Genomic DNA, 12,669 nt, shown 5'->3' with positions numbered 1-12,669 from the left:
TTTTCACTTTCAATGGCAAACTGACCCTTTCCTTGGCCTTTGACCTAACCTTGGTCTGTTTCTGCAGCCATGAGGGATTTTGTAAAAACAGGAGCTCATGCATCACTGGGATCCCTTAATATAAGCATTGCAGACATTTTCTTCAGGATTTTCTCCTGCTGATTATTCCATCCCCTTAAGCTTCTTTTGAACCCGGATGTATCTCTTTATTTATCTCTATAGTCTCTTCTCTGTTTTCATGTGGGTTCTTTTGAGGAGCAGATGGGCATCTTGGTAAACCAGCGCCCTTTCACTGAGCATTAGGAAAGGCCACGCTGTGCTTTTATTAACAGCAGGGAAAGGTAGAGTGGTGCAGTAGTTAAAACAAGAAATAGCTCATCTCTGATTGTTTTGCAGATTACTCTCTCTCCCACACACCCTGCAAATGCTTCTCCCTATATAAACTTATCAATTGATGTGGAATTGTTCCAGAAAGGTGGAAATACAAAGGAATAGCATATGGCTCAGGTGACCAACCACAGCGCACAAGTGTCCCTTTGGGCAAGGTCTTCCTTGTCTTCCCTAAACCTCAACAGCAAGGAGCAATGCTGCTCTAAAATAACAGTTATCCTCTTCCTCTTTTAGGAGATTGGGAATCCTTTCCTACAACCCCCTACAAAGCATCCTTTTCTGGATGCACCCCTTTCTGCATCTTCACAAAGCAGCTCTGCCTTTGTGTGCCATCAGCCTGGGAGCCCTAGTAATCCCAGTGTTCCCAAGAATGTGGCGAACTGGCACTGTGGGAGGCACTGTGCAGATGCCGCCTTGGCTCTCTCGCTAAGGAGCACCCAGCAGCAACCTGGGCCTTTGGCAGGGCCAACCTAGCCAATGCCTAGGTACAACCCTGCATCCCACACTGAACAGGAAGGTTTGTAGGGAGGCAGTGGAAGACAGGAGTGCCTGGCGTGCTCTGGTCTATGGGGTCACGAAGAGTCGGACACGACTAAACGACTAAACAACAACAACATCTAAGCACATTTTTGTGTGGATGTGCTCAGAATCCTCCATGTGAATGGGGAATTTGCATGGTTAGGGTTCCTGGTTATCTGGAGGATTCTAAGCACATTCACCCAAACATGCTTAGAATCCTCCTTCAGACTTTCCTGTTTAGTGTGTGAGTGTGCTTGTTTGTGTGGTACAGCTGGTACATGTAGGGATGTTGGGAGTGAAGCTAGTGTGTGCATGCCTGTTTATGGCAAGCTGTGCTTACTGCCAAGCATGGAAAGGAGAAGGAAATCTGTTCAGAAGCAAGGGAGAAGTGCATGAGCCAGGGGCATGTTTTTGATCTTCAACATGGTTCAAAGCTCTTCTCTCTCTCTTTTGACTCTAGAGTAAGAATTCTCTTGCTAAACTGAAAAAGGTCTGCATTCTCGTTAATCTAACTTCAAAGAGTGGTAGCTGACCCTGTTTTTCCAACCAAGTACTCCTGTCCAATGTTGCTCTTATACTCATATCCATTAAAAGGGGCAGCAAGTGTCTGCAGTATAGGATGGTAGTCAACTAAACCTTACTCAAAGGAGACCCATTTGGGTTGGGCAGAGGGAGGCCTCCACCTCATAACAGCAGGTGGGTGGGAGTACTGCAGCCTTAATACGGTAAGAAGAATACTCATTTCAGGTCCTGGTTCCATGCATTTATTTCTTCAGCATATACCCCAAGGGGAAAAGAGAACACACACACACACACACACACACACACTTTTCCTTATTTGTTTTATGGGAAGCTTCTCTATGAGAATAACTTTTGTTTTACCTTCCAGTCCTAAATCCCTTTACAATGGTACCTCTAGTTACAAACTTAATTCGTTCCAGAGTTCTATTCTTAACCTGAAACTGTAAACTAGAGGCGTGCTTTCGCTAATGGGGTCTCTTGCTGCTGCTGTTGCGCCACCGGCACACAATTTTCATTCTCACCCTGGGGCAAAGTTCTCAACTCGAGGTAACTCTTCCAGGTTTGGAGTTTGTAACCCAAAGCGTTTGTAACCTGAGGCGTTTGTAACTCGAGGTACCACTGTATTGGAAAACACTGATCTGAATGGAGCTGGCTTTTGCCTGTGCATGCCTAGGACTAGGCCCTTAGACAAAAACAGACTCTTTCCCCCATGAAACCATTTGTACCCCCCACCTTCTCCTCAATTCGTAACAGCAAACTTGTGTTTTCAGAGCCCCAGATGGGGTTTATTTTTTCCCCTTCTGCAAGCTAATGGCATCTTGCTGAGACCAACTGGGCGTGCAAAAATCCGGGCAAACCTCACAGCAGTGGTCTTGTGACCCAGAGGATTCATGTGAGATGGGTTGACTCAGATGATGGAGCATCTAAGGAGTGCAGAGGGTTTTAGTGATTACAAGGAGACATGTTTGTTTACCAATTGCTCAATAATTTACAATGCTATCATTTGAGGTAGACCAGAAATAGCCTTTGAATATAGATCCCTTCAGCCAGATGAAGAAAGCCAATGAAACGAAACAATCTCAAGTTCCTTCTAACATTGCAATAGATTATTAGGTGGTCATGCAGTGTTTACACCACTAATGTAAGAGATCCCCCCCCTCCCACATACTGGTTTTCATTAAACGTTTTCTTGTATAAGTTGGCAGAGCCCCAATTAAATTAACAGGATAGGTGTGTCAGTGTCATAACAAGTCCATGCCTACCCTACTTTTGATGATGACCCCTGCAGTGGGACTAGCACTTACTGGGGCCAAGGCCCACCTCTGTGAAATCTGTGGGTAGGAAGACACCCCAGCTAGGGAATCTGCAGTCAGAGACCTGACTGATCACACACCCCAGCTACAAACCCTCCATAACATCTCCCTGACCCCCAGGAACAGAGGTAGCAATGAATTCAAGCCAAAATCCAGACCAATAAACAAACCTCATGTTTCTCAGCCCTGTTTGATAGGAAGAATCAACCTATATTGGGACCATCTTAGGGTGCCCTGTCATCTGAGACAAAGGGAGTGGTAATTCTCCATCTATGGGGAATTCTACCTGGTGCCCACACTAGTATGTTTCCAACATCAGGAAAGCATTTTATCATCCCAGGTTTCGAACCTTTCAGCTGCTTTGGGTTGTTGTTTGTTTTGTTACTGTTTCACTTTTTTTGCATGTTTTGTTTAGGGAGATATATAAATAAAAATACTCTTGATCCAGACTCCACTGATGCTCCAGGAAGGTGGTGAGTGGGCAGAACCATCCTTTCACTTGCTGCAGAGCTATTGTGGGTGCTGCCTTTCTTTCTACTTAGTCCCTAGTCTTGTGTTTAATTTCTGATGGTTTGGCTGGACAGCTCACCGGTTGCTACCATGGAACTGTTAGGAGTTGTCCTACACATGAGTAGGACCCTGGCAGAGACACATGCCCGACTGGCATGTCCTCTCCCTCCTGGTCGATCGTTTGGGAGCTTCAAAAGCTTTCTTCAGCTCGAACACCACAGCGACTGATGCCAAATAGCATTAGCACGCTTAGGGATCCACAGAGTCTTCACAGTTTGCGTAACAGACCTCAGCAACTCAGCATTTGGCTAATCTATTTTATTTGCATATAAACACACATGGAGCACTGCAACATGGCTCCCTCTCTCTCTAGCATCAGGCAGCAAAGAGAAAGAACAAAGAACAATAGTCCCACTTCACAGAACACAGTATCACAAACATCCTGTCTCCATCACTTCCCACTCTGTGGAATGTAAACATACACCATCATGTGATAGACAACAATCCCATGACTGCAAGCACGGGGAATGAATCTCCAACAACAACCGCTCCATGCCCTTCTGGACAGCTGCCTGGTCTCTCTCAAAAGACTAGAACTCCCAAGTCATGCAGAACAGTATTGATGGGAGATAGGGATAAAGGTAACTTTGCCAAGCAAGCTGATGAGCATATCCATTTGCTATACCTTTGCCTTTAAGGTTTTTCAAAGATGTCTGATTATGCATGGTTCTCACAAATGTTCATATTTAATAACTCAGCAGATTTATATTGTTCAGCCTTCTGGATTGAAAGCATTTCTCCATTGCTGAGAGTTTGCAGACAAACATCTCAAGAACTTTGGTTAGTAAGCAGGGTATAAATACTCCTATAAATAAATAAATAAATCTTACGGGTTACAACAGATCATGCCTAGGAATAATATCACTGTGCATTTGCAAATCTATCTCATTGTTTGGGGAAGGGGTAACCACTGCAGTGCCCTTTAGATATTGCTGGATGACAACTCCCATCATCTCTGACCATTGGTCATGCTGGCTGGAGCTGAGGGGAATTGGAGTCTAAGAACATATGGAGAGCGCCCTGTTGACTACCCTTCATTTAGAACTTGAACTCTCCTTCGAAGGCTGCCCTGATTTTGGCAGCAGAACCTGTGAAAATCAGGTTCAGAGCTGTTTGCTAAATGCATCACCTACCCCGAAGGTATCATTTTGAGCAGATGTGTTTCCTTTGAGCCAAAAGTAACCTTCCTCTCTGTCTCATCTTACCAAAGCTCTTAATGCAGAATCCTCCTCCACTCCACTCCTCCACTCCCGCCCCCTACTATGTCAGAAGCTCTCCATGAGTTGATGAATCCATGCACAGTGGTAGGTTATATTCATTTGTCTTCCTCTTCACTTCATTTATCACAATGAGGGCTCTGTTGTGGAGAATCCTGATGGAAAGCCTGCTTATTTTGCTGGCTGGCTGGAATGCAGCATTTCAATCAGCTGATTGCTTATTATTGCTACCTTGCCAGAAAAGCTGGCAGGACACAGAGGGGCACAGGAATCTTCATTTGATACTCTGCTTGTCTAGAAGAGTGATAATAGCACTTGCATATCTGTCCCACTAGAGACGCTACAGAGCCGTGTTGCCAGACTTGTAAAGATAATCTGCTTTCAGCCTCACCTCCTTCAGTCCACTGGGAGTTTTGCACCATGTGCGATTCTGCATGACACAAGAAGATATAAGCATGGCTGCCAAACATTAGGCTACTTTGTATACAGCCTCCTCTTCTCCCCCAAGGTAAGATAAGCTAAGATTTAATGCAGTGGAGAAGCTCCCCTGCTTCCCCAACCCAACACCCACCAAGTTCAAAAGCTGTCTAGGCAGATGCTTGATGTTGCCTTTTGAATCTCACACACAGCAATTTAGGATCAGACACTGGGCACAATTGGGTTGACTTCTGAGAAATCTGGCACAGGATTGCACTGTCATAATATTTCTGGCTTAGATCACTTTCACACATGTTCGCCAGCAGCTTGGTGGAGCAGTGCCAATCACCTGACCACTTCCAGCTGAGTTGTGTACTGGGGATGGGGAGAGGGTGGGATGAGGCAGTGGTGAGATAGCCATGAGGCAAATGCAGCAGAGGAGTCAACCTGGCATTCCTGCTGGCCTGTTTGCACTGCACCACAAACCTTGCCTTTCCCACTCTTGGTATACAGCAGTAGCTCAGCCAGAGGGAGTTCAGGTGAGTGCTGTCTGCAACTGGTGTTCACCTACCTGCCTGTTTCATCTCATTTCCATAGTCACTTGCCTTTTTGCAACATGATGCACTGTTGATTGCACCTGAGGGTTTCAAAAAGTGTTATCTTTGCAGAAATGTATTCCTGAAACTTGGTTTGCAAGATAACAGGAACTGGGACATGGGGGAGAGATATGCCCTTCACAAGGGAGAATCAACAGGGAGAGATAGTTCTTAATCCTCCCATGTCTGAACAGTCTCTTTTGCCATTTCCCCACTGCCATTTCCCTTCAGCATGGCTTTACTTCCAGTTTTGGAAGCTGGCATAAAAATCTATGTAAAGCAGTCCCCCCCCCCCTCTGAAGGAAATGCAGGGCTGGGAATCCTGTGTTTCATGCTACAGATCCAGTTCCAAATAATTGCCTCCATTCTCTGTGTTGGACACTGAATGCATTTGCACCTAATGCCAAATAAATAAAGAACTCCCTGAGCTTCTCTCAAGAGGTATGGCCCACTATGAGTCAGGCTGGCAATTTCTATGATTCATTGGATACCTATAGACACAGCATTCTAAGCACATCCAGGGGTGCAGTATACAAATAGCTTACCAACTGCCTTAAAAGTAATATTGGATAACAGATCTCTTTGTCATTTCAGCTGGGATCAAGAGAATTTATTGAAGGCACTATGCTGCTTCAGAGTTTTTCTTAGCATATAAAACAAATAGGTTCCACCCAGCAATGGACACTGCAGGTTTATCATCTTGCTGACAGGTAATTTTCTCCATTGAAAATATATCCCAGACTTATGAGGGCCCATTTTCTACTGAGCGGAATGAGGTTGTTTCACCAGTGGCTGCAAGGAACAGTATTTGGGGATTTGTTCCAAAAAGTCTCAGACCAATGAAAGTCCAATTGGTCATTAATATTATTGATATATTTTTGGATCAACTGTGTGAAGAGTTCTAAGATCTACACCGAGGATAGATTCTAAGAGACAGACAGATAAATTACAGCTCTGAACCATGGTAATATTTATTTTTGATAAATTAAGCTGTAATTTGAATATGACATGGCCATTTTGGTTTTCTAATTCTCCAGGAAGACAGTGAACATGGCCCAGGGAAAAAAAATATAACATGCTAGCCAGGTACTCTGGTTATTAATCCCTACCTCCTTTCGACTTTGTTCCTCAGTAGATTATTTGTTTGTGTGTAGGGATGATGATGATGATGATGATGATGATAATGATAATGATAATGATAATGATAATGATAATGATAATGATGATAATAATAATTTATTATTTATACCCCGCCCATCTGGCTGGGTTTCCCCAGGGTTGCACTGAACAGTCATGTGTTTTGATTTGGGTGTGCATGAAAGTAATGCTTTTGAGTGGGGGTGGGGGTGTGCAGTTTTCCTTGGACCCCCTCCCCCCAATTTGCTGCTTTTACCTTCTGGCTGCAAATAGTGATATTAGCCAGTTGTGGATTGCTCAATGTGGACAGCAGAGAGGAATGTGCATGAATTCACTTCAAAATTTGGCCAGACCCAATTCAAATTAGCTTGTGACCCATTCACCCTCATAAAGATGTACAAACAATATGTGACTGTAGACCTATTTCCATTTGCTAGCTTTGCCCAGGCCAGAGCTGTCTGTGGAGCTGGGAGAGGCAGGAGGCAGGCACTTGGGATAGAGGGTTTTCTCTTCCTCCGAGACCAGTACCCAGCTCAGGCTCTTTTCAGTCTGGGGATTCCGTTATTGGACAAAGAGGAAGAGGAGCCAAAAGCTGCAGAATTGGGCAGTCACCCACTACCACCAGTTTCTCAGAGAATGGCAGCTGCAACCAGCACAATCCACAGAGTGCTGTCCAGGGTCCTGACAGCCTCTGTCTTGTCTGTTGTTATACTATCTTGCCTGATGTGCCCCAACCCAACTAGTAAGTGCTTCTGCAGCAGTCTGCTTCCTCAGAATTCTGAGGAAAGGACATTTGCCCCCTTTCAAAAAGGCCCCCTGAAAACATGTTCCATGTGCATTGGGTTGTGGGTAGGTGGGATTCATCTGTAGTGTTTTGCATTATGAATTTTCCAGAAAGTCTCTGTAAAAACTTCTTTTTCTTTCTTTTTTGGCGATCACTCGTAGCCGAGTAAGATTGTCTTCCATAAACACGGTTTTAGAGTCACTTCAAATTGGAAAATTAAAAAAAAATAGAAGCAGCCATTTCGTTGCAATTTTCTTTGGGAGCATAAAATAAAATAAAATAAGCCAAGCCAACTGAGTGTTTGCATTAAACCTGAATTTCAGTGGACTGACACTAACATGGGGCCAAATCCTGTGATATTCATAAGGCAATTTTCCAGGGCTCCAAAGGCAAAATATAACATTAACTTTATCTTTCCAGAGGAAGAATTAGTTGAGGTGCCTTTTCTTCTAAGTATTGGTTTAGAAGCAGGGAATAGGACTTGTGTTCCTAGATCTCCAAGTTAGAACTTTTAAAATGGTGGCCTAACACATAAGTAAATTTCTGATCCCGTCTGGGGCACATTCATAATCTCAATTTATTATCATATGAAATGTATACTTTATACAACTATGGTAAGCTAGAATACTTTTGGATGCATTAGTAAGACTGGGGAACCTCTTCTGGTCACTGTGCCTTTAAAATAAAACTCAGCACCATCCCAGTGCAGGAATGTGAATTTTGATTATATTTCATAATGAGTTTTGAAAAAGATCTGGAGCCAAATTATAGGTAACAAAAAGCTGGGGAGATAAATGACCCAAACAAGAAATTAAATTGGCTTTTGTGCAATTGGTTGCATAGTGAAGCCTCGTTAATACATTTTGCAGAACGACGGGCCATTTGTCATCTGAACCTTATTCTTAGGGAAAAAAATCATTTCCTCCTCTTTATTTTGTTCAAAACTCAGTTTCTCTGGGCCGGATCCTCAGTTTCAACATGCTGCTTTACAACCACCAAAGAACATGCTATTTTAGTTTTAATTATGCTTTAAACTGTAAGTAGCTTTTGAGTTGAAATTTATGCTGGTACGAAAATATATTTTAAGGACAGCTAATTGTTTCTAAAACTGTGCTGATATTATTCCTCTTATTATCACCACTTATGGTTTTCTTTTCTTTTTCTTGGGACTGAGGCCTGCCCCTTCATTGTTTTGGCAAAATGAAATCTTTTTCTTTTACATTTCCATAATTTCCCTTCCCTTCTTGCTCTGACATAAATTGCCCATAAGCTATTACCATCCTCCCTCTTGGAGTATTCTCTCTCCCTGCCCCCTCTTGTTCCTACCTTCATTCTGTCTGAATCAATGGTGGCAAATTTGCTTTATGACAACTTAGACAAACCTATGATGGATCAGGGAGGGCTTCAAAGTAGGCCGAAGCCTGCTAAAGTCAAGAGCACCTGACACGTTTGTTAAAGACCTCATTGACCTCTGACCCTCAGGTTGCTTTAGTATTGATCTTTAGGGTCTTGGGCTCAATTGCACTGGAACAGCATGCTTGGCAGGGAGAGGAGAACTTTATAATGGGAATGGATTGATGCGGAATGATTTAGAGCAAGGTAACTTTAAGGCTTGTTGTGAAAGTTAAGCAGTAATTGAGTTTGTGGATGTGGAGCTCTTTCAGATGGGTATAGTGCCTGTTTTCATAAGCAGCTTTTGGAAAAGCTTCAGTGAGAGGATTGTCCAATGGATACCAAACACAAATGAAAATAGGCCTACAACAACAAGAACAACAAGAACAACAACAAGAACAACAACAACTTATTTGCAAACTCTCTTGGGAACCTTTTAGTGAGATGTTGTATAAAAATGGTTTAAACAAATAAGTAAAGATGATTTGCATAATATCTCCAAAGGACAAATCTTAAAGCTCAGATCTATAATATACGGACACTTTCCCCAACAACACCTGGCATGGATCTTCTGGGAAGGTTCTAAGGCACACACTCACCCCATGCGGGCATGCTGGTTCTCCTGTGTGAATTGCACATGTGCCATAGAACATTTCCCTGTAGCTAAATAGTCCAGCGGAGCATGAATGGGTATCTGAGACACATGAGGGTTCCCTTGACAATGGCATGTGATTGGACAGCAAAGCCTAAGTCTCATGTATAACCTTGTTATCTTGCAATGACATTTAACTAGGGGGGAGTCCATAGTAGACAACAGAACTGAAACGGGATTTTTGTCAAATTTGAAACTGAAAACTCACCTTTGGAATCATACTTTGAGCTTGAGCACTGAAATTTAGAGGATTAGATAATTCATTTGTGCTTCAACTCCAGCTGGTAGTTTTATCCATATCTGATATAATACTAGATTATGATAAAAACAAGCAAAGGTGAGAGGTGCTTTAGAGCACGTTAGTCTTTAAGAGCCAATAGGCACAGATGCATTAGACTGCTTCATCCCTGTCTAATATTTATTAAGCCAAAAGGGGGGGGTTGGTGTTATGGCAACTCAATACAGCTCCTGCTATTAAACCTTTACTCAGAGGTGGGGAACAGCCAACCAGGTTTGTGTGTGTTTATATATGCGGATTATAAAGTGTGGGGATTAGTATAGAGTGATTACAGCATTTCAACTGTATATTAAGTGCCTGAAACAATATCCAAGCAGTCAAGAGTGCTGTATGTATTATGGTTGAGTGTCATAGCTGACATTTCTAATATCCATTATTCAAAAATTGATTCCATGCCTGACTATCATGCATCATCCAGCCACAATATAGGACAAGTAATACATGGCACCACCTCAATCTCGGCTAAGAGCTTTGCAAACATTATCTAGTTCATCCTGCCCAAGTTTAATGTCTCTTCAGTGAATCAGGTAAGTGTAGCACCACACTTTAGGGATGACAGCAGAAGTCAGGTGCTTCCCCCCCCTCATGCCTAACCTTTACAAAAGCATTAGTGCTGTGATTAAGAACTTCTTTCACTTTTGTTTCATGCCTTGTGATAACAGTGGGGCAGTGGTTAGAAGGATTCCTAGGCACTTGGAGGCAATGGTATAAGGCTTCCCTGTCCTCCCACATTGCCCTTCAGACCAGCTCCATATCCACCTGTACCCTCCCCTGAATTCCATTGTCCTCTCCAGTCCTTCTTTTGCTCTGTCATGGTCCATAGCACCCTGCCTAGAGCACAGGTAGCCAACTCTAGAAGCCCCATCTTCCCTGGTCACTGGCTATGCTGGCTGAGGCTGAAGGGAGTTGAACAACATGTGGAAGTCATGTTTGCTAACCTGGTCTACAGCATACTGTAGTCCCTATCTTGCTTTGCACCTCGAGGATGAAACTTGCAGCAGCAGTGGGATTAATGCCCTGGGCAGATGTTGCATTTGTCCAAAAATAGGACCATTTCTGGAATGTATAATGCTCAAATGCTCTGTAATAGTAAAAAATCAGTTCCACCATTGTTGTTGTTGTTGTTGCTGCTGCTGCTGCTATATCCCACTTTTTGCTAATAGTAAACACAAAGCCTCTTTCAAGTTAAAAACAAGTCTCATCCATTGTATGCTATGTGACCTATAACTCAGCATTGTATGCTGCTTTCACAGTGATTCATTTATTATAAGCATTGCTGGAATACTCCCTCTAAGCCATACCACCACCAGGTATTGGTGAAATAAATACTACAGTATGTTAGTATGAATATTGGTTTGATTAATAAGCTAGTAATGAGTAATAACGTTGAATCAATATGAATTAACAAGACATTACCACTTTATCATGAAGTACTGCACAATATTTCCCTACTTTGGATGTTTGAGTTTTTTGAAAACTCAGAGTGAGTCTGGTCCAATCAGTAAGTTACATGGAGATGGCTGATGTGTTAGAATTGGGCTGGGAAGATGAAATCTCAGCTATGGACTTTTTTGGTTGACTGGCTGAGTCATTATTCCTCCTGGGCTTCAGCTGCTTGTTTGTAGAACAGTAAGAGTAGTATATAGGAGCTTAGGAAGCTGGCTTATACCAAGTAAGACCATTGGCCCATCTAACACAGTATTGTCTTCACTGATTGGCAGTGGCTGTCCAGGGTTTCAGGCAGCGAGTCATTCTAAGCCCTATCTGGAGACCCTCAAGGACTGAACCCAGGACCTTCTGAGTGCAAAGCAAATGCTCTACAACTGAGCCAGAGCCCTTTCCCAACACTAACCAGTTGCGTAAGAATGTTGACAAGATCAACGAGATAAGGACTGTAGAGCCAAAATTGCATTACACTTACTATGGAGTAAGTCCTATTGAACTCATTGAAACAAGATGCATAGGATTAGGCTATTTTGCCCAGCTAAAGTGTGTAAATCATTATTACTAGCAGTTATTATTGCTTCTACAGGCAAATAGTTCCCTTGATTCACTTCTATACAGAGTTTAGATATTTGTGCTTCCTTAATTTTCATTTTTCTGGGTGTATGAAATTCCCTGACACAATAACTCTGAATTCCTCAATGTGACCCTTTCCTGCTACCACCCATTCTCAGAATACTTTTGAAACCTCCCAGTAGCTTGAGATATAATAGGCTTAGGTGTGAGATCAACAAGCAAGATCTAAAATAATGCTGTGTGCCCTCTCATGGGGTGTATCCACTAAATTGGGTTAAGGGGGGGGGAAATAAACCTTACCCTCCAATCTGACACATGCTAAAGCAAGCCCCATTGAAGTAATTTGGAAAGTCTTCTAAGCAAAGATGCTTAGGATCAGGCTGGACGTCTTAAAAGAGGTTTGACACCCTTTGCAATTTGTCTGAAAATCTTTTTCTCTCATCCAGTCCTCCCACTCCCAGCCTGACTTGGCTATAATACAACTGAATAATGTCCTTGGGTCTGAGATTCCATTTCAGTTTTAAAATAATGTTAAGGTCGTCTAAAAAAAAGAGGAAAACTTGAAAGCAACCTGCCCCTTTAAGAAAGGATTGGTCTTAATCTATTTCCAGCGTACAAGAGATCAGCTCAGGATTGCTGGGACACTTCCACTGACACAAATCTACATAATCGTTTTAAAATTCTCACCATTTCTTCCGATTATTCTCTTTCTGTCACTTTAGGAAGCTCTAAAACTGATTTTCTCTCCGTAATCTTCCAGTATTGCTTAGCACCCAAATCTCTAATATTTTAAGAAGATTATTTCATTTATAATTGATTGAGTGTATTTGCCAGATTGGTACT

This window comes from Zootoca vivipara, chromosome 7, assembly GCF_963506605.1.
Source record: "Zootoca vivipara chromosome 7, rZooViv1.1, whole genome shotgun sequence".
Classification (NCBI taxonomy): domain Eukaryota; kingdom Metazoa; phylum Chordata; class Lepidosauria; order Squamata; family Lacertidae; genus Zootoca; species Zootoca vivipara.
Note: the sequence above shows the minus strand (reverse complement) of the source record.